General features: G+C 39.5%; 1 non-coding gene across 1 annotated transcript; it reads left to right on the top strand.

The window, feature by feature from the left end:
- Positions 1 to 20,439: 20,439 nt before the first annotated feature.
- On the top strand, positions 20,440 to 20,547 carry LOC112699662 (small nucleolar RNA R71). Its single transcript, XR_003152608.1, has one exon. It is a non-coding gene; the product is annotated as a small nucleolar RNA R71 (small nucleolar RNA).
- Positions 20,548 to 21,876: the final 1,329 nt, after the last annotated feature.

Here is a 21,876-nt window from a genome sequence, read left to right as displayed (position 1 = left end):
TATTTATTCATTGAAATAGCATGGTTTTGTAAACTCTCCCTAAATTGTGCTTAAGAGTAAAAGCATGGTTTTTTAGGCCTAAAAATTGATATATTTAATTCATTTTAATTTTATCGGTGCCTTGATAGTTAAGTGATTTCAGGTTTAGAAGGCATGGATTGAAGGAATAAAGAAAAGGTATGTAAAAGTGGAGAATTCATGAAGAAATGAAGTTTTGAAAATCTGCCATGTGAGGTGTACGCGTGACCCACGTGTATGCGTGACAAGAATTCATCAAGCGATGTATACACGTGATAAGCAGCACGTGACCTCATTAATCAAACATGCTGGGGGCGATTTCTGGACTTGCTGGATCCCAATCTAACTCATTTCTGAAGCTATTTGAGGCAGAAATCAAGAGGAAACAAGGGGAGAGCAATTAGGATAGTTTAGTAACATGCTTTAGGTTATATTCTAGAGAGAGAAGCTCTCTCTTGTCTCTAGAATTAGGGTAGATTAGATTAAATTTCTCTTAGGTTTAGCCTTTAATTGTTCCTTTGATTTAGTTTCCTTGCAATTTATTATTCTTACATCTTTGCTCTTCTAATTTTACTTGTCATGTCCTTTATTTTGTTGCCTTTATATTTATGATACTTTGTTGCTTTTAATTTCAATTAATGCAATTTATGTTTTATGTTTCTTAATGTTTAATTAAATTGTTATTGTTATTGTTATTTTATTGCATTGGGTAGTTGTAGAATTTATATTCTTGCACTTTTATCATGCTTGCATTTTATGCTTTCCAAGTGTTTGATAAAATGATTGGTTGGATTTTAGTGTAGATTTTTGTGTTCTTGGCTTGGGTTGCTAACTTAGGTAACCTTGAGTTATTATTGTCCAAGTAATTGATAATTTGTTTCCATTGACTCTAGTCTCTTACTAAATTAATTAGTGAGTTGGCTAGGATTTATAAATTATGATCAATTAAGCTCACTTGACTTTCCTTTAATTTTGGGGACGACAAAATGGAAATGATCCTTGTAATTATTATGTCGTAGTTGGTAACAAGGATAGTGATCCTTAACCATCAACCCTTACCAAGAACCTTTTTACCTTTTGAGTTTCCTTTCCCTTCTTAGTTAATTGCCATTTACTTTTTTGTTATTTACATTTCTTGTAAATTGCTACCTCACCCCCGATTTCCTTCATAGCCAATAATTGAGCACTTGATTGCAATTCCTAGGGAGAACGACCTAGGATTAATACTCCCGGTTATTTTGATTTGTATTGTGACAACTTTTTAAACTTTGATTGAGGATTAATTGTTGGTTTGGGATATGCTTGCAACGAAATTCCTTTGAGAAATTCTAGACCGACGACTTCCTTCTATCAAGTTTTTGGTGCTGTTGCCGGAAAATTGCAATGTGTAATTGTTTTTGGTTGTTGTCATATGTGAATATTGTGAATATGTATCCTTTTTGTCTCTTTGTTAATTCTTGCTAGTTTTAGGAGTTGTTTTATTTGTTTCTTACTAGCTTTTTATTTCTTTTCTACTATGAATTCTCACCCTTTTGACTATGAGTTTGGTTCTAACTATGTTGTAGGGAATGGGAATTACAATGAGAGCATGCATCATGGATGGAACAATCAAAGGTGGGAGGAGCCCCAAGCATATGATCAACCTTCATGGCAATAACCTCCTCCAATGCACTATGAGCAAGAACCATTCCATGATGCCTACCAATCCAATGGATATGGTGGACCTCCTTATCGTTATCAACCACAACCACGATATGCGTATGAACCTCCTCCTCAACATTGTTTTCAACAACTATACTCACAGGCCTCATGATGCGGTATTTATAACCCATACTTATTAACCGGCAAGTGCACCGGGTCGTACCAAGTAATACCTTACGTGAGTAAGGGTCGATCCCACGAGAATTGATGGATTAAGCAACAGTTATTGAGTGATAAGCTTAGTTAGGCAAGCAGAAATTGGTTTTGAGATGTTCAAAAAGTTTAAGTGTAAATTCAGAATATCAAAGACAGGCAGATTAATAAGTTGGGAATAAAATATTAGAGAAAATAGTTAAGGTTTCAGACTTATCTATTTTTCCAGATTTATTTTCTTACTAACTATTTTAATCATGCAAGATTTAATTTCATGGCAAACTATATATGACTAGACCCTAATTCCTTAGACCTTCCTAGTCTCCTCTAAAATTCATTAATTGCCAATTCCTTGGTCAATTAATTCCAATTAGAGGGTGATGATCAATTTCTAGTTTATATGCAAAAGAATTCTAATTATCCAAAAATAAGGGGATTATATGTCACGTATCCCGTTAAATACAAACAATTAAAATTCAGTATAATATGTTTTCAAGTTGTTGTTCAAGTAAAGAGCTTTTCCAAGTTTTACAAGAACTCAATTAGAACATGGGTCATACTTCAGTTCCACCCATATTTCATAAAATGGAGAACGAAAACAATTATTGAAATATAAATCAAGACATGAATTAAATTAGAAAGATCAAACAAATAAATCCATACAAATAGACAGAGCTCCTAACCTTAACAATGAAGGATTAGTTGTTCATGCTTCAGAGAAGAAAAATAAGGGTTCTGGTAACAATCTGGTATCGTGTCTAAATGTACAGAGTTTCTATTTATAACTAATCCTAATAAATCTAAAATCTAATTATCTAAAAATAAAAATAATATATTTTCCTAAAAGATAAGATTTGAATTTAAATTTGAATTAATTGACAAGTCTTCAGCTGACGGGTGGGGACCACTTGCTTTGTCCATTCTGCATCTTCTAAACTGTATTTTCTGGGCTGAAAACTGAGTCAAAATGCGGCCCAAAATCCACGCCAGCGATTTCTGTAATTTCTGCAGATCGCGCACATCACGCGCATGCGTCGCTGGTCTTCTTCGCAAGTCACGCGGACGCGTCGCTCACGCGGCCGCGTCGCTGAGCAACTCCTTAAATCACGCGTACGCGTCGGTCACGCGTACGTGTCGCCATGGATACTTCCAGATCACGCGTACGTGTGAGACATGCGTGCGCGTCGCTCCTCGCAGCCATCTCCTTTGATTCTTGTGCTGCAGAAACTCCATCAAATTCTGCCGAATGCTACCTGAAATAAATAAAATTGCACAAAACTCAAAACAGCATCCATAGTGAATAAAATATAATTAATTCTTAATTAAACTCAATAATTTAAGTACAAATTCACTAGGAAAAGATAGACAAGATGCTCACGCATCACAACACACAACTTAAACTGTTGCTAGTCCTCAAGCGACCAAAACTAATATAAGCTCAGGATGTGAATTTGCATGAGAATGAGAATTCGATTAAGCTCGTGTCTCTTTTTATAGTGGGTTTTATAACTATAATCCTGAATAGGTTTGGCATCTCACTCTCCTTTAAATCAGAAGGATGTGACTGTCATATGGAATTAGAATCCGGATAGTATTATGAATTCTCTGATCTTTTATATTTCAGTTTAATCCTTGAACACAACAAAATTTACTTTAATTTATTTTCTTTGGTGCTTTGCACCTTGAGCCTAGCCGTAACTTTAAATGTTTTGTCTCAAGAGTTACTTGACACCAAAACACCACAAGCACTTAACTGGGGAACTCTCTTTGAGTTCTGATTTTTCTTTCAATTACTCCCAGACAATGGTGCTCAAAGCCTTTGGCATACTCTGTTAAGCGCGCTTGGTCTCGACTCTAAGTGTTCTGTCTCAAGGATTACTTGACACAATCACACCACAAGCATATGACTAGGGAAACAACTCTTTGAGCTTTTAATCATGTCCGACCTCCCTAGTCATTGATGCTCAGAGCCTTGGACCTTGCTTTTATTATTATTTATTTATTTATATAAGATTTTTTTCTTTTGCTGTTTCTTTTGCTTCAAGGATTGAATTCTTGTTTATTTCAGAGAAGTCATAATAATTCTCTAAATTCTTGTTCCTTATACATCAACATCCCTTGATTCAAATTCAAGTATCCACTGTTCATATCATGCATTCAAAAATCACAAAAAATACCACCACATTTAAGTAAATAAGACTATTCTTAGAATTAAACTCAATTTCTCATGCAATACATCACTTCTTTTTCTTTTCTTTTTATATTCAAGTTCAGTGAGTGGTACATGAAACATCTTTTCTGTAACACCCTACCATACAGAGTCTTATGCTTAAGTCATAATTCAGAGATGGCAAGGTATTACGACCTCTAAAAAAAATTTAGTACGTATAGTAGTATGAATGATTGATTATAACTAGGAGCCTTTGTAGAAAAAAAAGGGTTAAACAAAAAAAAATCGCAACTTGAAAGCGCAACACTCCGATCGATAACGTAACAAACAAGGATAACCAACGCGTGATTATATATATACAAAGGAGTGTCAAAAACAAGAATATCAAGACTCAAATCCGGATGCGAAGATAACCGGTTCGAGCATAGCAATATATACATATGATAAAAATAAGGAAAACCCCAAAGAAAACCCAAAGGGACACAAATACATAAAACCTATTCTCCAAAATCTCCCATAAGAGGAGTCATCACAGTTGTATTATTTAATGGAGATAAAAGTATCTAAGCAAAACATATAAACCAAAACATAGCCCCGAGAACAAAGGATCTTCGCAATTATAGAAGTCTCCATCATGCCTCAGCGGGAAACCTCACGTCTTGCATCTGAAAACCACAAAATCCGCATGGGTGAGAACCAGAGGTCCCCAGCATGGTAACAGCTTCCACATATATAATACATAATAATGGAGGAAAGTCGAAGGCAATCCTAGAACTTCCTCCAGATAATATCAAAGCTTATAAACAGGCTAAACCATAAAGGGCATCTGAATAAAGATTCTTCAGTCTAACTAATACTTCCCTTTCCAATTCCTTCAGACCTCTCAACCACCAGCAGGAGTATAACGTAGCAAACACAGTTATATCAAGCAAGAAATATATAATTAGGAACAAGTAAGGCATTTAGACAATTAGCAAGTAATATGTAGTCAAATAGGCAATCTCAAACAATTCATATAGTATGCATATGATGAATGCCTGTCCCTAGTGGCTGATGATATCATCTGTCGGTTATAGAGCTGATGAGCGGATAATTTGTACGCTTTTTGGCATTGTTTTTAGTATGTTTTTAGTATGATCTAGTTAGTTTTTAGTATATTTTTATTAGTTTTTAGTTAAAATTCACTTTTCTGGACTTTACTATGAGTTTGTGTGTTTTTCTGTGATTTCAGGTATTTTCTGGCTGAAATTGAGGGACCTGAGCAAAAATCTGATTCAGAGACCAAAAAGGACTGCAGATGCTGTTGGATTCTGACCTCCCTGCATTCGAACTGGATTTTCTGGAGCTACAGAAGCCCAATTGGCGCGCTCTCAACGGCGTTGGAAAGTAGACATCCTGGGCTTTCCAGCAATATATGATAGTCCATACTTTGCCCAAGATTTGATGGCTCAAACCGGAGTTCAAAGTCACCCTCAGAAATCCCAGCGTTAAACGCCGGAACTGGCACCAAAATGGGAGTTAAACGCCCAAACTGGCACCAAAGCTGGCGTTTAACTCCAAGAAGAGTCTCTACACGAAAATGCTTCAATGCTCAGCCCAAGCACACACCAAGTGGGCCCGGAAGTGGATTTTTATGTCATTTACTCATCTCTGTACATCCGAGGCTACTAGTTTTCTATAAGTAGGACCTTTTACTATTGTATTTGGATCTTTTGATCATGTTTTTATGATTGAACCCACTTTGGGAGGCTGGCCATTCGGCCATGCCTAGACCTTTGTTCTTATGTATTTTCAACGGTGGAGTTTCTACACACCATAGATTAAGGTGTGGAGCTCTGCTGTACCTCGAGTATTAATGCAATTACTATTGTTCTTCTATTCAATTCCGCTTGTTCTTGTTCTAAGATATCACTTGTTCTTCAACTTGATGAATGTGATGATCCGTGACACTCATCATCATTCTCACCTATGAACGTGTGACTGACAACCACCTCCGTTCTACCTTCGATTGGGTGAATATCTCTTGGATTCCTGATACACGATGCATGGTTGATCGCCTGACAACCGAGTGCTCGCCTGACAAACGAGCCAGCCATTCCGTGAGATCAGAGTCTTCGTGGTATAGGCTAGAACTGATGGCGGCATTCAAGAGAATCCGGAAGGTCTAACCTTGTCTGTGGTATTCTGAGTAGGATTCAATGATTGAATGACTGTGACGTGCTTCAAACTCCTGAGGGCGGGGCGTTAGTGACAGACGTAAAAGAATCACTGGATTCTATTCCGGCCTGATCGAGAACCGACAGATGGATAGCCGTGCCGTGACAGGGTGCGTTGAACATTTCCACTGAGAGGATGGGAGGTAGCCACTGACAACGGTGAAACCCTTGCTTAAGCTTGCCATGGAAAGGAGGAAGAATGATTGGATGAAGACAGTAGGAAAGCAGAGAGACGGAAGGGAAGGCATCTTCATACACTTATCTGAAGTTCCTACGAATGAATTACATAAGTATCTCTATCTTTATCTTTATGCTTTATTCGTTTATCACCATACCCATTTGAGTTTGCCTGACTGAGATTTACAAGGTGACCATAGCTTGCTTCATACCAACAATCTCTGTGGGATCGACCCTTACTCGCGTAAGGTTTATTACTTGGACGACCCAGTACACTTGCTGGTTAGTTGTGTGAAGTTGTGTTTATGCCATGGTATTGAACACCAAGTTTTTGGTTTCATCACCGGGGATTATTTGAGTTGTGAAAAGTAGTGATCACAGTTTCGTGCTACCAAGTTTTTGGCGCCGTTGCCGGGAATTGTTCGAGTATGGACAATTGACGGTTCATCTTGTTGCTTAGATTAGGTATTTTTTTTCTTCAGAGTTCTTAAGAATGAATTCCAGTGTTTCAAGGTGATGTTCTTATCATCACCAAAGCTGATTGATCTTCATCAATTTAGCTCTTGAATGCAATGTTCTGCTGAAGCTTGGCTGACCATGTCTAATTCCTTTAGACTGAAGCTTTAGACTAACATTGCATGATTCCTGGAATTCTCATTAAGAATTTTGATACCTTTTTCCACTTAATTCTCAAAAAACACAAAAAAATTACAAAATCATAAAAACCAAAAATATTTCTTGTTTGAGTCTAGTGTTTCATTTTAAGTTTGGTGTCAATTGCATGCATTCATTCATGTGTCTTCATTAATCTTCAAGTAATTCTTGATGATTACTTGCTCTGACCTTTGAATTCTCTTGACTTGAGTGTTTATGTGTCTCATATGCATTCTCATTAGTGTCAGTAGTATACAAACTGCTAAGTTTGGTGTCTTGCATGCATTGTTATTTGATTTTAGTTGCATTTTGATTATTAAAAAATCCAAAAATATTTTTAATTTGTGTCTTTTCAAGTCAATAATACAGAGAATTAAAGATTCAGAACATACTGCAGAGGAATTACACAGAAAAAGCTGGGCGTTCAAAACGCCCAGTGAAGAAGGACAGACTGGCGTTTAAACGCCAGCCAGGGTACCTGGTTGGGCGTTTAACGCCCAAAAGGGTAGCATTTTGGGCGTTAAACGCCAGAATGTGCACCATTCTGGGCGTTTAACGCCAGGATGGCACAAGAGGGAAGATTTTGTTTTCAAATCAATTTTTTTTTTCTAAGTTTTCAAAGTTTTTCAAAATCAAATCTTTTTCAAATCATATATTTTCAATCAAATCTTTTTCAAAATCAATTTCTTTCTATTTTCAAAGATACTTGCTATCAATTAATGATTTGATTCAACATATCAAGTATGTTGCCTTTTCTGTTGAGAAAGGTTTAATGTTTGAATCATATCTTTTCTTGATAGCCAAGTCATTAATTTTCAAAATCAAATCTTTTTAAAATGTTTTTTAAATCATATCTTCTCAATCACATCTTTTTTAAAACTAATCATATCTTCTTAACCACATCTTTTTCAAAATAGCTTTCAATCAAATCTTTTTGATTTCTAATTTCAAAATCTTTTTCAAAAATCACTTTACCTCTTTCTCACTCTTGGTTTTCGAAAATCAATTAAGGTTTTTCAAAATGTTTTCAAAATCTTTTACTTAATTTTCGAAAATTGCTTCCCTTCTTCTCACATCCTTCTATTTATGGACTAATACTATTCCTTAATGCAAAATTCGAACTCCATCTTTCTTTGATAAGTTCGAATTTTCTACTTCTGCCTTCCATTTTTCTTTTCCTCTGACACCTCAAGGAATCTCTATACTGTGACATAGAGGATTCCATATTTCCTTGTTCTCTTCTCTTACTTATGAGCAGGAGCAGAGACAAAAGCATTCTTGTTGAGGCTGACCCTGAACCTGAAAGGACCTTGAAGCGAAAGCTAAGAGAAGCTAAGGCACAATTCTCTGTAGAGGACCTAACCGAATTCTTCAAAGAAGAAGAACTCATGGCAGCCGAAAACAACAACAATGCCAACAATACAAGGAAGGTGCTGGGTGACTTTACTGCACCTACTCCCGACTTCTATGGGAGAAGCATCTCTATCCCTGCCATTGGAGCAAACAACTTTGAGCTTAAGCCTCAATTAGTTTCTCTAATGCAACAGAATTGCAAGTTCCATGGACTTCCATTGGAAGATCCTCATCAGTTTTTAGCTGAATTCTTGCAAATCTGTGACACTGTCAAGACTAATGGGGTTGACCCTGAGGTCTACAGACTTATGCTATTCCCTTTTGCTGTAAGAGACAGAGCTAGAACATGGTTGGACTCTCAACCTAAAGAAAGCCTGGACTCTTGGGAAAAGCTAGTCAATGCCTTCTTGGCAAAGTTCTTTCCACCTCAAAAATTGAGTAAGCTTAGAGTGGAAGTCCAAACCATCAGACAGAAGGAAGGAGAATCCCTCTATGAAGCTTGGGAAAGATACAAACAATTAATCAGAAAGTGTCCTTCTGATATGCTTTTTGAATGGAGCATCATAGGTATTTTCTATGATGGTCTCTCTGAACTATCCAAAATGTCTTTGGATAGCTCTGCTGGAGGCTCTCTTCATCTGAAGAAGACGCTTACAGAAGCTCAAGAGCTGATTGAAATGGTTGCAAATAACCAATTCATGTACACTTCTGAAAGAAATCCTGTGAACAATGGGACTAGTCAGAAGAAAGGAGTTCTTGAGATTGACACTCTGAATGCCATATTGGCTCAGAATAAAATATTGACTCAACAAGTCAATATGATTTCTCAAAGTCTGTCTGGAATGCAAAATGCACCAAGCAGTACTAAGGAAGCTTCATCTGAGGAAGAAGCTTATGATCCTGAGAACCCTTCAATGGAAGAGGTGAATTACATGGGAGAACCCTATGGAAACACCTATAATCCTTCATGGAGAAATCATCCAAATTTTTCATGGAAGGATCAACAGAGACCTCAACAAGGTTTCAACAATAATAATGGTGGAAGAAACAGGTTTAGCAATAGCAAGCCTTTTCCATCATCTTCTCAGCAACAGACAGAGAGTTCTAAGCAGAATAACTCTGACTTAGCAACCATGGTGTCTGATTTGATCAAAACCACTCAAAGTTTCATGACTGAAACAAGGTCTTCCATTAGAAATTTGGAGGCACAAGTGGGACAGCTAAGCAAGAAAATTACTAAACTCCCTCCTAATACTCTCCCAAGCAATACAGAGGAAAATCCAAAAGGAGAGTGCAAAGCCATCAACATGGCCGAATTTTGGGAGGAAGAAGAGGCAGTGAACGCCACTGAGGAAGACCTCAATGGACGTCCACTGACCTCCAATGAGTTCCTCAATGAGGATCCATGGGAATCTGAGGCTCAAAATGAGACCATAGAGATTCCATTGGACTTACTTCTGCCATTCATGAGCTCTGATGAGTATTCTTCCTCTGAAGAGGATGAGTATGTCACTGAAGAGCAAGTTGCTAAATACCTTGGAGCAATCATGAAGCTAAATGACAAGTTATTTGGAAATGAGACTTGGGAGGATGAACCCCCTTTGCTCACCAAAGAACTGGATGACTTGTCTAGGCAGAAACTGCCTCAAAAGAGACAGGATCCTGGGAAGTTTTCAATACCTTGTACCATAGGCACCATGACCTTCAAGAAGGCCTTGTGTGACTTAGGGTCAAGTGTAAACCTCATGCCTCTCTCTGTAATGGAGAAGTTAGGGATCTTTGAGGTGCAAGCTGCAAAAATCTCACTAGAGATGACAGACAATTCAAGAAAACAAGCCTATGGACTTGTAGAGGATGTTTTGGTAAAAGTTGAAGACCATTACATCCCTACTGATTTCATAGCCCTAGAGACTGGGAAGTGCATGGATGAATCCATCATCCTTGGCAGACCCTTCCTAGCCACAGCAAAGGCTGTGACTGATGATGATAGAGGAGAGTTGATCATTCAAGTGAATGAAGAATCCTTGATGTTTAAGGCTCAAGGATATCCCTCTATCATCATGGAGAGGAAGCATGAAGAGCTTCCCTCAAAATAGAGCCAAACAGAGCCCCCACAGTCAAACTCTAAGTTTGGTGTTGGGAGGCCACAACCAAACTCTAAGTTTGGTGTTGAACCCCCACATTCAAACTCTAAGTTTGGTGTTGGGAGGTTCCAATATTGCTCTGAGCATTTCTGAGGCTCCATGAGAGTCCTCTGTCAAGCTAATGACATTAAAGAAGCGCTTGTTGGGAGGCAACCCAATGTTTTATAATTAACTATTTTCTTTTGTTATTTTATGTTTTTTGTAGGTTGATGATCATGAGAAGTCACAAAATCAATGAAAAAAGCAAAATCAGAATGAAAAATAGGAAGAAAAATAGCACACCCTGGAGGACGCACCTACTGGCGTTTAAACGCCAGTAAGGTTAGCTGTTGGGCGTTTAACGCCCAGTCTGGCACCATTCTGGGCGTTTAACGCCAGAAAGGGGCACCAGACTGGCGTTAAACGCCAGAAAAGGGCAAGAAGCTGGCGTTAAACGCCAGAAATGGGCACCAGCCCGGCGTTTAACGCCAGAATTGGCACAAAACGAGATTTTGCTTGCCATTTGGTGCAGGGATGACTTTTCCTTGACACCTCAGGATCTGTGGACCCCACAGGGTCCCCACCTACCCCACCACTCTCTCTCTTCTTCACCCATTCATCAATCACCTCATCACCTCTTCCCCAAAAATCCTTCACCTATTAAATCTCATCTTTCTCTTCACCACTCACATCCATCCTTCATAAAACCCCACCTACCTCACCATTCAAATTCAAACCACTTTCCCACCCAAACCCACCCTCACTTGACCGAACCTTACCCTTCCCCCTCTCCTATATAAACCCATCTTCACTCCTTCATTTTCACACAACCTAAACACCACTTCTTCCCCTTCTTGGCCGAAAACAAAGGGCCTTCCCATCTCCTTCATTTCTTCTTCTTCTACTCTCTTCTTTCTTAATTTGCTCGAGGACGAGCAAACCTTTTAAGTTTGGTGTGGTAAAAGCATTGCTTTTTGTTTTTCCATAACCATTTATGGCATCCAAGGCCGGAGAAACCTCTAGAAAGAGGAAAGGGAAGGCAAAAGCTTCCACCTCCGAGTCATGGGAGATGGAAAGATTCATCTCAAGGGTGCATCAAGACCACTTCTATGAAGTTGTGGCCTTGAAGAAGGTGATCCCCGAGGTCCCTTTTTCACTCAAAAAGAGTGAATATCCGGAGATCCGACATGAGATCCGAAGAAGAGGCTGGGAAGTTCTTACCAACCCCATTCAACAAGTCGGAATCTTGATGGTTCAAGAGTTCTATGCCAATGCATGGATCACCAAGAACCATGATCAAAGTGTGAACCCGGATCCAAAGAATTATCTTACTATGGTTCGGGGGAAATACTTGGATTTTAGTCCGGAAAGTGTAAGGTTGGCATTCAATTTGCCCATGATGCAAGGAGATGAACATCCTTACACTAGAAGGGTCAACTTTGATCAAAGGTTGGACCAAGTCCTCACAGTCATATGCGAAGAGGGCGCCCAATGGAAGAGAGATTCAAGAGGGAAGCCGGTTCAATTGAGAAGGCATGACCTCAAACCCATAGCTAGAGGATGGTTAGAGTTTATCCAACGCTCAATCATCCCCACTAGCAACCGGTCCGAAGTTACCATAGACCGGGCTATCATGATTCATAGCATCATGATTGGAGAAGGAATAGAAGTTCATGAGGTCATAGCCCAAGAGCTTTATAAGGTGGCGGACAAGTCCTCTACCTTGGCAAGGTTAGCCTTCCCTCATCTCATTTGTCACCTCTGTTATTCAGTTGGAGTTGACATAGAGGGAGACACCCCTATTGATGAGGACAAGCCCATCACTAAGAAGAGGATGGAGCACACAAGAGACCCCACTCATCATGAGATCCCTGAGATACCTCAAGGGATGCACTTTCCTCCACAAAACTATTGGGAGCAACTAAACACCTCCCTAGGAGAATTGAGTTCCAACATGGGACAACTAAGGGTGGAGCATCAAGAACACTCTGTTCTCCTCCATGAAATTAGAGAAGATCAAAGAATCATGAGAGAGGAGCAACAAAGACAAGGAAGAGACATTGAGGAGCTCAAGCACTCCATAGGATCTTCAAGAGGAAGAAAGAGCCGCCATCACTAAGGTGGACCCATTCCTTAATTTCCTTGTTCTTTATTTTCCTATTTTTCGAATTTTAGTGCTTATGTTTGTCTATGTTTGTGTCTTGTGATCATTAGTGTCTTAGTGTCTATGCCTCAAAGTTATGAATGTCCTATGAATCCATCACCTTTCTTGAATGAAAAATGTTCTTAATTGGAAAAGAAGAGAATTGCATGAATTTTGAGTTTTATAACAGTTTAATTATTTTGATGTGGTGGCAATATTTTTTGTTTTCTGAATGTATGCTTAAACAGTGCATATGTCTTTTGAATTTGTGGTTCATGAATGTTGGCTCTTGAAAGAATGATGAAAAAGGAGACATGTTACTGAGGATCTGAAAAATCATAAAAATGATTCTTGAAGCAAGAAAAAGCAGTGAATACAAAAACAAAGAGAGAAAAATGAAAAAAAAAGAGAGGGAAAAAAAGAAAAAAAAAACGAAAAAAAGAAGAAAAAGAAAGAAAAAGAAAGAAATAAAGTTGTGATCCAAGGCAAAAAGAGTGTGCTTAAGAACCCTGGACACCTCTAATTGGGGACTCTAGCAAAGCTGAGTCACAATCTGAAAAGGTTCACCCAATTATGTGTCTGTGGCATGTATGTATCCGGTGGTAATACTGGAAGACAGAGTGCTTTGGGCCACGGCCAAGACTCAATAAGTAGCTATGTTCAAGAATCATCATACTTAACTAGGAGAATCAATAACACTATCTGGATTCTGAGTTCCTAAAGAAGCCAATCATTCTGAATTTCAAAGGATAGAGTGAGATGCCAAGACTGTTCAGAGGCAAAAAGCTAAAAGCCCCGCTCATCTAATTAATACTGATCTTCATAGATGTTTTTGGAATTCATTGCATATTCTATTCTTTTTATCTTATTTGATTTTCAGTTGCTTGAGGACAAGCAACAATTTAAGTTTGGTGTTGTGATGAGCGGATAATTTGTACGCTTTTTGGCATTGTTTTTAGTATGTTTTTAGTATGATCTAGTTAGTTTTTATGATATTTTTATTATTTTTTAGTTAAAATTCACTTTTCTGGACTTTACTATGAGTTTGTGTGTTTTTCTGTGATTTCAGGTATTTTCTGGCTGAAATTGAGGGACCTGAGCAAAAATCTGATTCAGAGACCAAAAAGGACTGCAGATGCTGTTGGATTCTGACCTCCCTGCATTCGAAGTGGATTTCATGGAGCTACAAAAGCCCAAATGGCGCGCTCTCAATGGCGTTGGAAAGTAGACATCCTGGGCTTTCCAGCAATATATGATAGTCCATACTTTGCCCAAGATTTAATGGCCCAAACCGGCGTTCAAAGTCACCCTCAGAAATCCCAGCGTTAAACGCCGGAACTGGCACCAAAATGGGAGTTAAACGCCCAAACTGGCACCAAAGCTGGCGTTTAACTCCAAGAAGAGTCTCTACACGAAAATGCTTCAATGCTCAGCCCAAGCACACACCAAGTGGGCCCGGAAGTGGATTTTTATGTCATTTACTCATCTCTGTACATCCGAGGCTACTAGTTTTCTATAAGTAGGACCTTTTACTATTGTATTTGGATCTTTTGATCATGTTTTTATGATTGAACCCACTTTGGGAGGCTGGCCATTCGGCCATGCCTAGACCTTTGTTCTTATGTATTTTCAACGGTGGAGTTTCTACACACCATAGATTAAGGTGTGGAGCTCTGCTGTACCTCGAGTATTAATGCAATTACTATTGTTCTTCTATTCAATTCCGCTTGTTCTTGTTCTAAGATATCACTTGTTCTTCAACTTGATGAATGTGATGATCCGTGACACTCATCATCATTCTCACCTATGAACGTGTGACTGACAACCACCTCCGTTCTACCTTCGATTGGGTGAATATCTCTTGGATTCCTGATACACGATGCATGGTTGATCGCCTGACAACCGAGTGCTCGCCTGACAAACGAGCCAGCCATTCCGTGAGATCAGAGTCTTCGTGGTATAGGCTAGAACTGATGGCGGCATTCAAGAGAATCCGGAAGGTCTAACCTTGTCTGTGGTATTCTGAGTAGGATTCAATGATTGAATGACTGTGACGTGCTTCAAACTCCTGAGGGCGGGGCGTTAGTGACAGACGTAAAAGAATCACTGGATTCTATTCCGGCCTGATCGAGAACCGACAGATGGATAGCCGTGCCGTGACAGGGTGCGTTGAACATTTCCACTGAGAGGATGGGAGGTAGCCACTGACAACGGTGAAACTGCTTAAGCTTGCCATGGAAAGGAGGAAGAAGGATTGGATGAAGATAGTAGGAAAGCAGAGAGACGGAAGGGAAGGCATCTTCATACACTTATCTGAAGTTCCTACCAATGAATTACATAAGTATCTCTATCTTTATCTTTATGCTTTATTCGTTTATCACCATACCCATTTGAGTTTGCCTGACTGAGATTTACAAGGTGACCATAGCTTGCTTCATACCAACAATCTCTGTGGGATCGACCCTTACTCGCGTAAGGTTTATTACTTGGACGACCCAGTACACTTGCTGGTTAGTTGTGCGAAGTTGTGTTTATGCCATGGTATTGAACACCAAGTTTTTGGTTTCATCACCGGGGATTATTTGAGTTGTGAAAAGTAGTGATCACAATTTCGTGCTACCAAGAGCCAACCCGACAAGTCCTGGCAGTTAACCATTCGACTGTCCCTCTGTCGTGTCTCCCTAACTTGAGTCATGCTCATTATAACTTGATCATAATCATGATCCATATCCATCACCCTCACTGGTGAATATTTATCCATCACCATCACTGGTGAATATTTATCCATCACCATCACTGGTGAATATTTATCCATTACCATCACTGGTGTTCCCAAGTGTGTTCCTCAACACCGCCTCGACTCCATGCCACTTTGACTAATGAAACTTCTTTTCCACGCAACCGTTTGATACTAGTGTCATCGATTCTGACCGGAGCCACTGGAAGCGTCAAATCTTCCCTTAACTGAACCGACTCAGGTTCCAACACATGGCTAGCATCAGGAGTGTACTTCCGAAGCTGCGACACGTGAAACACGTCGTGCAGATTCGAAAGATGAGGTGGTAGAGCCATCCGATACGCCACCGGCCCAATCCTCTCCAGGATCTGAAATGGACCAATGTATCGAGGATTCAACTTCTTTGCCTTAATCGCCCTACCTACTCCTGTGGTCAGAGTAACCTTAAGGAAAACACGGTCTCCTTCCTCAAATTCTAAGGGCTTCCGCCTCTGATCGGCATAATTCTTTTGACGACTCTACTCCGTAAGCATCCTATCATGGATTTTCTTAACTTGTTCAGTAGTCTCAGCTATCATTTCCGGCCCCAACAAGCTTTTCTCTCCAGCTTCATACCAACATAGCGGAGATTGACATTTCCTCCCATACAAGGCCTCATACGGAGCCATTCTGATGCTCGCATGATAACTATTATTGTATGCAAACTCCACCAATGGCATATACCGATCGCAACTCGCCGGTTGGTCCAAAACACAAGCTCTCAACATATCCTCTAGTGTTTGGATCGTCCTTTCAGATTGACCATCTGTTTGAGGATGGTAAGCCGTGCTCAAGCTTAATCGGGTTCCAAAAGCTTTCTGAAATGCACCCCAAAATCTTGAAGTGAAATGAGGATCTCTATCAGAGATTATAGTAGCAGGTACACCATGAAGTCTCACAATCTCCTTTATGTATAACCGTGCTAGCTCCTTGGTGCGCGAAATTGTGAACAATACTTTTTCACAACTCTCATAATCCCCGGTCATGAACCCCAAAAACTTGGTAGCTCAATACCATGGCATTACACAACTTCGCACAACTAACCAGCAAGTGCAGGGAGGTCAGAATCCAACAGCATCTTCAGTCCTTTTTAGTCTCTGAATCAGATTTTTGCTCAGGTCCCTCAATTTCAGCTAGAAAATACCTGAAATCACAGAAAAACACACAAACTCATAGTAAAGTCCAGAAAAGTGAATTTTAACTAAAAACTAATAAAAATATACTAAAAACTAACTATATCATATCAAAAACATACTAAAAACAATGCCAAAAAGTGTATAAATTATCCGCTCATCACAACACCAAACTTAAATTGTTGCTTGTCCCCAAGCAACTGAAAATCAAACAAGATAAAAAGAAGAGAATATACTATAGACTCCAAATTATCAATGAAACTTAGCTCCAAATTAGATGAGCGGGACTAGTAGCTTTTTGCCTCCGAACAGTTTTGGCATCTCACTTTATCCTTTGAAATTCAGAATGGTTGGCTTCTTTAGGGACTTAGAATCCAGATAGTGTTATTGATTCTCTTAGTAAAGTATGATGATTCTTGAACAAAGCTACTTATTGAGTCTTGGCTGTGGCCCAAAGCACTCTGTCTTCCAGTATTACCACCGGATACATTCATGCCACAGACACATAATTGGGTGAACCTTTTCAGATTGTGACTCAGCTTTGCTAGAGTCCCCAATTAGAGGTGTCCAGGGTTCTTAAGCACACTCTTATTTGCCTTGGATCACAACCCTTATTTCTCTCTTTTTTTTTTCGTTTTTCTCTTTCTCTTCTCTCTTTTTTTTTGTATTCACTGCTTTTTCTTGCTTCAAGAATCATTTTTATGATTTTTCATATCCTCAGTAACATGTCTCCTTTTTCATCATTCTTTCAAGAGCCAACAATTTTAACATTCATGAACAACAAATTCAAAAGACATATGCACTGTTCAAGCATACATTCAGAAAACAAAAAGTATTGTCACCACATCAAACTAATTAAGCTAGTTTTAAAGATGAATTTGAAATCCTGTACTTCTTGTTCTTTTGTAATAAAAACAGTTTTCATTTAAGAAAGGTGATGGATTCATAGGACATTCATAACTTTAAGGCATAGACACTAAGATACTAATGATCACAAGACACAAACATAGATAAACATAAGCATAAAATTCGAAAAACAAGAAAATAAAGAACAAGGAGATTAAAGAACGGGTCCACCTTAGTGATGGTGGCTTTGTTCTTCCTCTTGAAGATCCTATGGAGTGCTTGAGCTCCTCAATGTCTCTTCCTTGTCTTTGTTGCTCCATCCTTTTCTTAGTGATGGGCTTGAGGTCATGCCTTCTCAGTTGAACCGGCTTCCCTCTTGAATCTCTCTTTTATTGAACGCCCTCTTCACAAATGTCTATGAGGACTTGGTCCAACCTTTGATCAAAGTTGACCCTTCTTCATGGCCACAACTTCATAGAAGTGGTCTTGATGCACTCTTGAGATGAATCTCTCCATCTCCCCTGACTCGGAGGTGAAAGCTTTTGCCTTCCCTTTCCTCTTTTTAGAGGTTTCTCCGGCCTTGGATGCCATAAATGGTTATGGAAAAACAAAAAGCAATGCTTTTACCACACCAAACTTAAAATGTTTGCTCGTCCTCGAGCAAAAGAAGAAAGAAGAGAGTAGAAGAAGAAGAAATGGAGGAGAGGGAGATGGCCTTGTGGTTCGGCCAAAAGGGGGAGAAGTAGTGTTTAGGGTGTGAGAAAATGAAGGATGGATGTGAGTGGTGAAGAGAAAGATGGGATTTGATAGGTGAGGGGTTTTTGGGGAAGAGGTGTTGAGGTGATTGGTGAATGAGTGAAGAAGAGAAAGCGTGGTAAGGTAGGTGGGGATCCTGTGGGGTCCACAGATCCAGAGATGTCAAGGAAAAGTCATCCCTGCACCAAATGGCAAGAAAAAACACGTTTTTAGCCATTTCTGGCGTTAAACGCCGGGCTGGTGCCCATTTCTGGCGTTTAACGCCAGCATCTTGCCCCTTTCTGGCGTTTAACGCCAGTCTGGTGCCCCTTTCTGGCGTTAAACGCCCAGAATGGTGCCAGACTGGGCGTTAAACGCCCACCAGCTAACCTCACTGGCGTTTAAACGCCAGTGGGTGCGTCCTCCAGGGTGTGCTGTTTTTCTTTCTGTTTTTCATTCTGTTTTTGCTTTTTTCATGGATTTTGTGACTTCTTATGATCATCAACCTACAAAAGACATAAAATAACAAAAGAAAATAGTTAATTATAAAACATTGGGTTGCCTCCCAACAAGCGCTTCTTTATTGTCATTAGCTTGACAGAGGACTCTCATGGAGCCTCACAGATTCTCAGAGCCATGTTGGAACCTCCCAACACCAAACTTAGAGTTTGACTGTGGGGGCTCTTTTTGGCTCTGTTTTGAGAGAAGCTCTTCATGCTTCCTCTCCATGATGACAGAGGGATATCCTTGGGCCTTAAACACCAAGGATTCTTCATTCACTTGAATGATCAACTCTCCTCTATCAACATCAATCACAGCCTTTGCTGTGGCTAGGAAGGGTCTGCCAAGGATGATGGATTCATCCATGCACTTCCCAGTCTCTAGTACTATGAAATCAGTAGGGATGTAATGGTCTTCAACCTTTACCAGAACATCCTCTACAAGTCCATAGGCTTGTTTTCTTGAGTTGTCTGCCATCTCTAGTGAGATTTTTGCAGCTTGCACCTCAAAGATCCCTAATTTCTCCATTACAGAGAGGGGCATGAGGTTTACACTTGATCCTAAGTCACACAAGGCCTTCTTGAAGGTCATGGTGCCTATGGTACAAGGTATAGAAAACTTCCCAGGATCCTGCCTCTTTTGAGGCAGTTTCTGCCTAGACAAGTCATTCAGTTCTTTGGTGAGCAAAGGGGATTCATCCTCCCAAGTCTCATTTCCAAATAACTTGTCATTCAGCTTCATGATTGCTCCAAGGTATTTGGCAACTTGCTCTTTAGTGACATACTCATCCTCTTCAGAGGAAGAATACTCATCAGAGCTCATGAATGGCAGAAGTAAGTCCAATGGAATCTCTATGGTCTCAGTTTGAGCCTCAGATTCCCATGGTTCCTCATTGGGGAACTCATTGGAGGCCAGTGGACGTCCAGTGAGGTCTTCCTCAGTGGCGTTCACTGCCTCTTCTTCCTCCCAGAATTCGGTCATGTTGATGGCCTTGCACTCTCCTTTTGGATTTTCTTCTGTATTGCTTGGGAGAGTACTAGGAGGGAGTTCAGTAATTTTCTTGCTCAGCTGACCCACTTGTCCTTCCAAATTCCTAATGGAGGACCTAGTTTCAGTCATGAAACTTTGAGTGGTTTTGATTAGATCAGAGACCATGGTTGCTAAGTTAGAGGTATTCTGCTTAGAACTCTCTGTCTGTTGCTGAGAAGATGATGGAGAAGGCTTGCTATTGCTAAACCTGTTTCTTCCACCATTATTGTTATTGAAACCTTGTTGAGGTCTCTGTTGATCCTTCCATGAAAGATTTGGATGATTCCTCCATGAAGGATTGTAGGTGTTTCCATAGGGTTCTCCCATGTAATTCACCTCTTCTATTGAAGGGTTCTCAGGATCATAAGCTTCTTCCTCAGATGAAGCTTCCTTAGTACTGCTTGGTACATTTTGCATTCCAGACAGACTTTGAGAAATCATATTGACTTTTTGGGTCAATATTTTATTCTGAGCCAGTATGGCATTCAGAGTGTCAATCTCAAGAACTCCTTTCTTCTGACTAGTCCCATTGTTCACAGGATTTCTTTCAGAAGTGTACATGAATTGGTTATTTGCAACCATTTCAATCAGTTCTTGAGCTTCAGTAGGCGTCTTCTTCAGATGAAGAGATCCTCCTGCAGAGCTATCCAAGGACATCTTGGACAGTTCAGAGAGACCATCATAGAAAATTCCTATGATGCTCCAGTCAGAAAGCATGTCAGAAGGACATTTTCTGATTAATTGTTTGTAGCTTTCCCAAGCTTCATAGAGGGATTCACCATCCTTCTGTCTGAAGGTTTGGACTTCCACTCTAAGCTTACTCAATTTTTGAGGTGGAAAGAACTTTGCCAAGAAGGCATTGACTAGCTTTTCCCAAGAGTCCAGGCTTTCTTTAGGTTGTGAGTCCAACCATGTTCTAGCTCTGTCTCTTACAGCAAAAGGGAATAGCATTAGTCTGTAGACCTCAGGGTCAACCCCATTAGTCTTGACAGTGTCACAGATTTGCAAGAATTCAGCTAAAAATTGATGAGGATCTTCCAATGGAAGTCCATGGAACTTGCAATTCTGTTGCATTAGAGAAACTAATTGAGGCTTAAGCTCAAAGTTGTTTGCTCCAATGGCAGGGATAGAGATGCTTCTCCCATAGAAGTCGGGAGTAGGTGCAGTAAAGTCACCCAGCACCTTCCTTGCATTGTTGGCATTGTTGTTTTCGGCTGCCATGTGTTCTTCTTCTTTGAAGAATTCGGTCAGGTCCTCTAAAGAGAGTTGTGCTTTGGCTTCTCTTAGCTTTCTCTTCAAGGTCCTTTCAGGTTCAGGATCAGCCTCAACAAGAATGCTTTTGTCTTTGCTCCTGCTCATAAGAAAGAGAAGAGAACAAGAAAATGTGGAATCCTCTATGTCACAGTATAGAGATTCCTTGAAGTGTCAGAGGAAAAGACGAGTAGAAGACAGAAGTAGAAAATTCGAACTTATCAAAGAAGATGGAGTTCGAATTTTGCATTAAGGGATAGTGTTAGTCCATAAATAGAAGGATGTGAGAAGAAGGGAAGTGATTTTCGAAAATTAAGTGAAAAAAATTTTGAAAACATTTTTGAAAAACATTACTTAATTTTCGAAAATGAAAGTGGGAAAGAAATAAAGTGATTTTTGAAAAAGATTTGAAATTAGAAATCAAAGAGATTTGATTGAAAACTATTTTGAAAAAGATGTGGTTAAGAAGATATGATTGGTTTTAAAAAAATGTGATTGAGAAGATATGATTTGAAAAACATTTTAAAAAGATTTGATTTTGAAAATTAAAAACTTGACTAACAAGAAAAGATATGATCCAAACATTAAACCTTTCTCAACAGAAAAGGTAACATACTTGAAATGTTGAATCAAATCATTAATTGATAGTAAGTATTTTTTTTAAAAATAGAAAGAAATTGATTTTGAAAAAGATTTGATTGAAAAATTGATTTGAAAAAGATTTGATTTTGAAAAGCTTTGAAAACCTGAAAAAAATTGCATTGAAAAACAGAATCTTCCCCCTTGTGCCATCCTGGCGTTAAACGCCCAGAATGGTGCACATTCTGGCGTTTAACGCCCAAAATGCTACCCTTTTGGGCGTTAAACGCCCAACCAGGTACCCTGGCTGGCGTTTAA

The sequence above is a fragment of the Arachis hypogaea genome, chromosome 6, assembly GCF_003086295.3.
Source record: "Arachis hypogaea cultivar Tifrunner chromosome 6, arahy.Tifrunner.gnm2.J5K5, whole genome shotgun sequence".
NCBI lineage: Eukaryota > Viridiplantae > Streptophyta > Magnoliopsida > Fabales > Fabaceae > Arachis > Arachis hypogaea.
The sequence above is the reverse complement of the archived record's forward strand: the minus strand, read 5'-3'. Positions and strand labels throughout refer to the sequence as shown.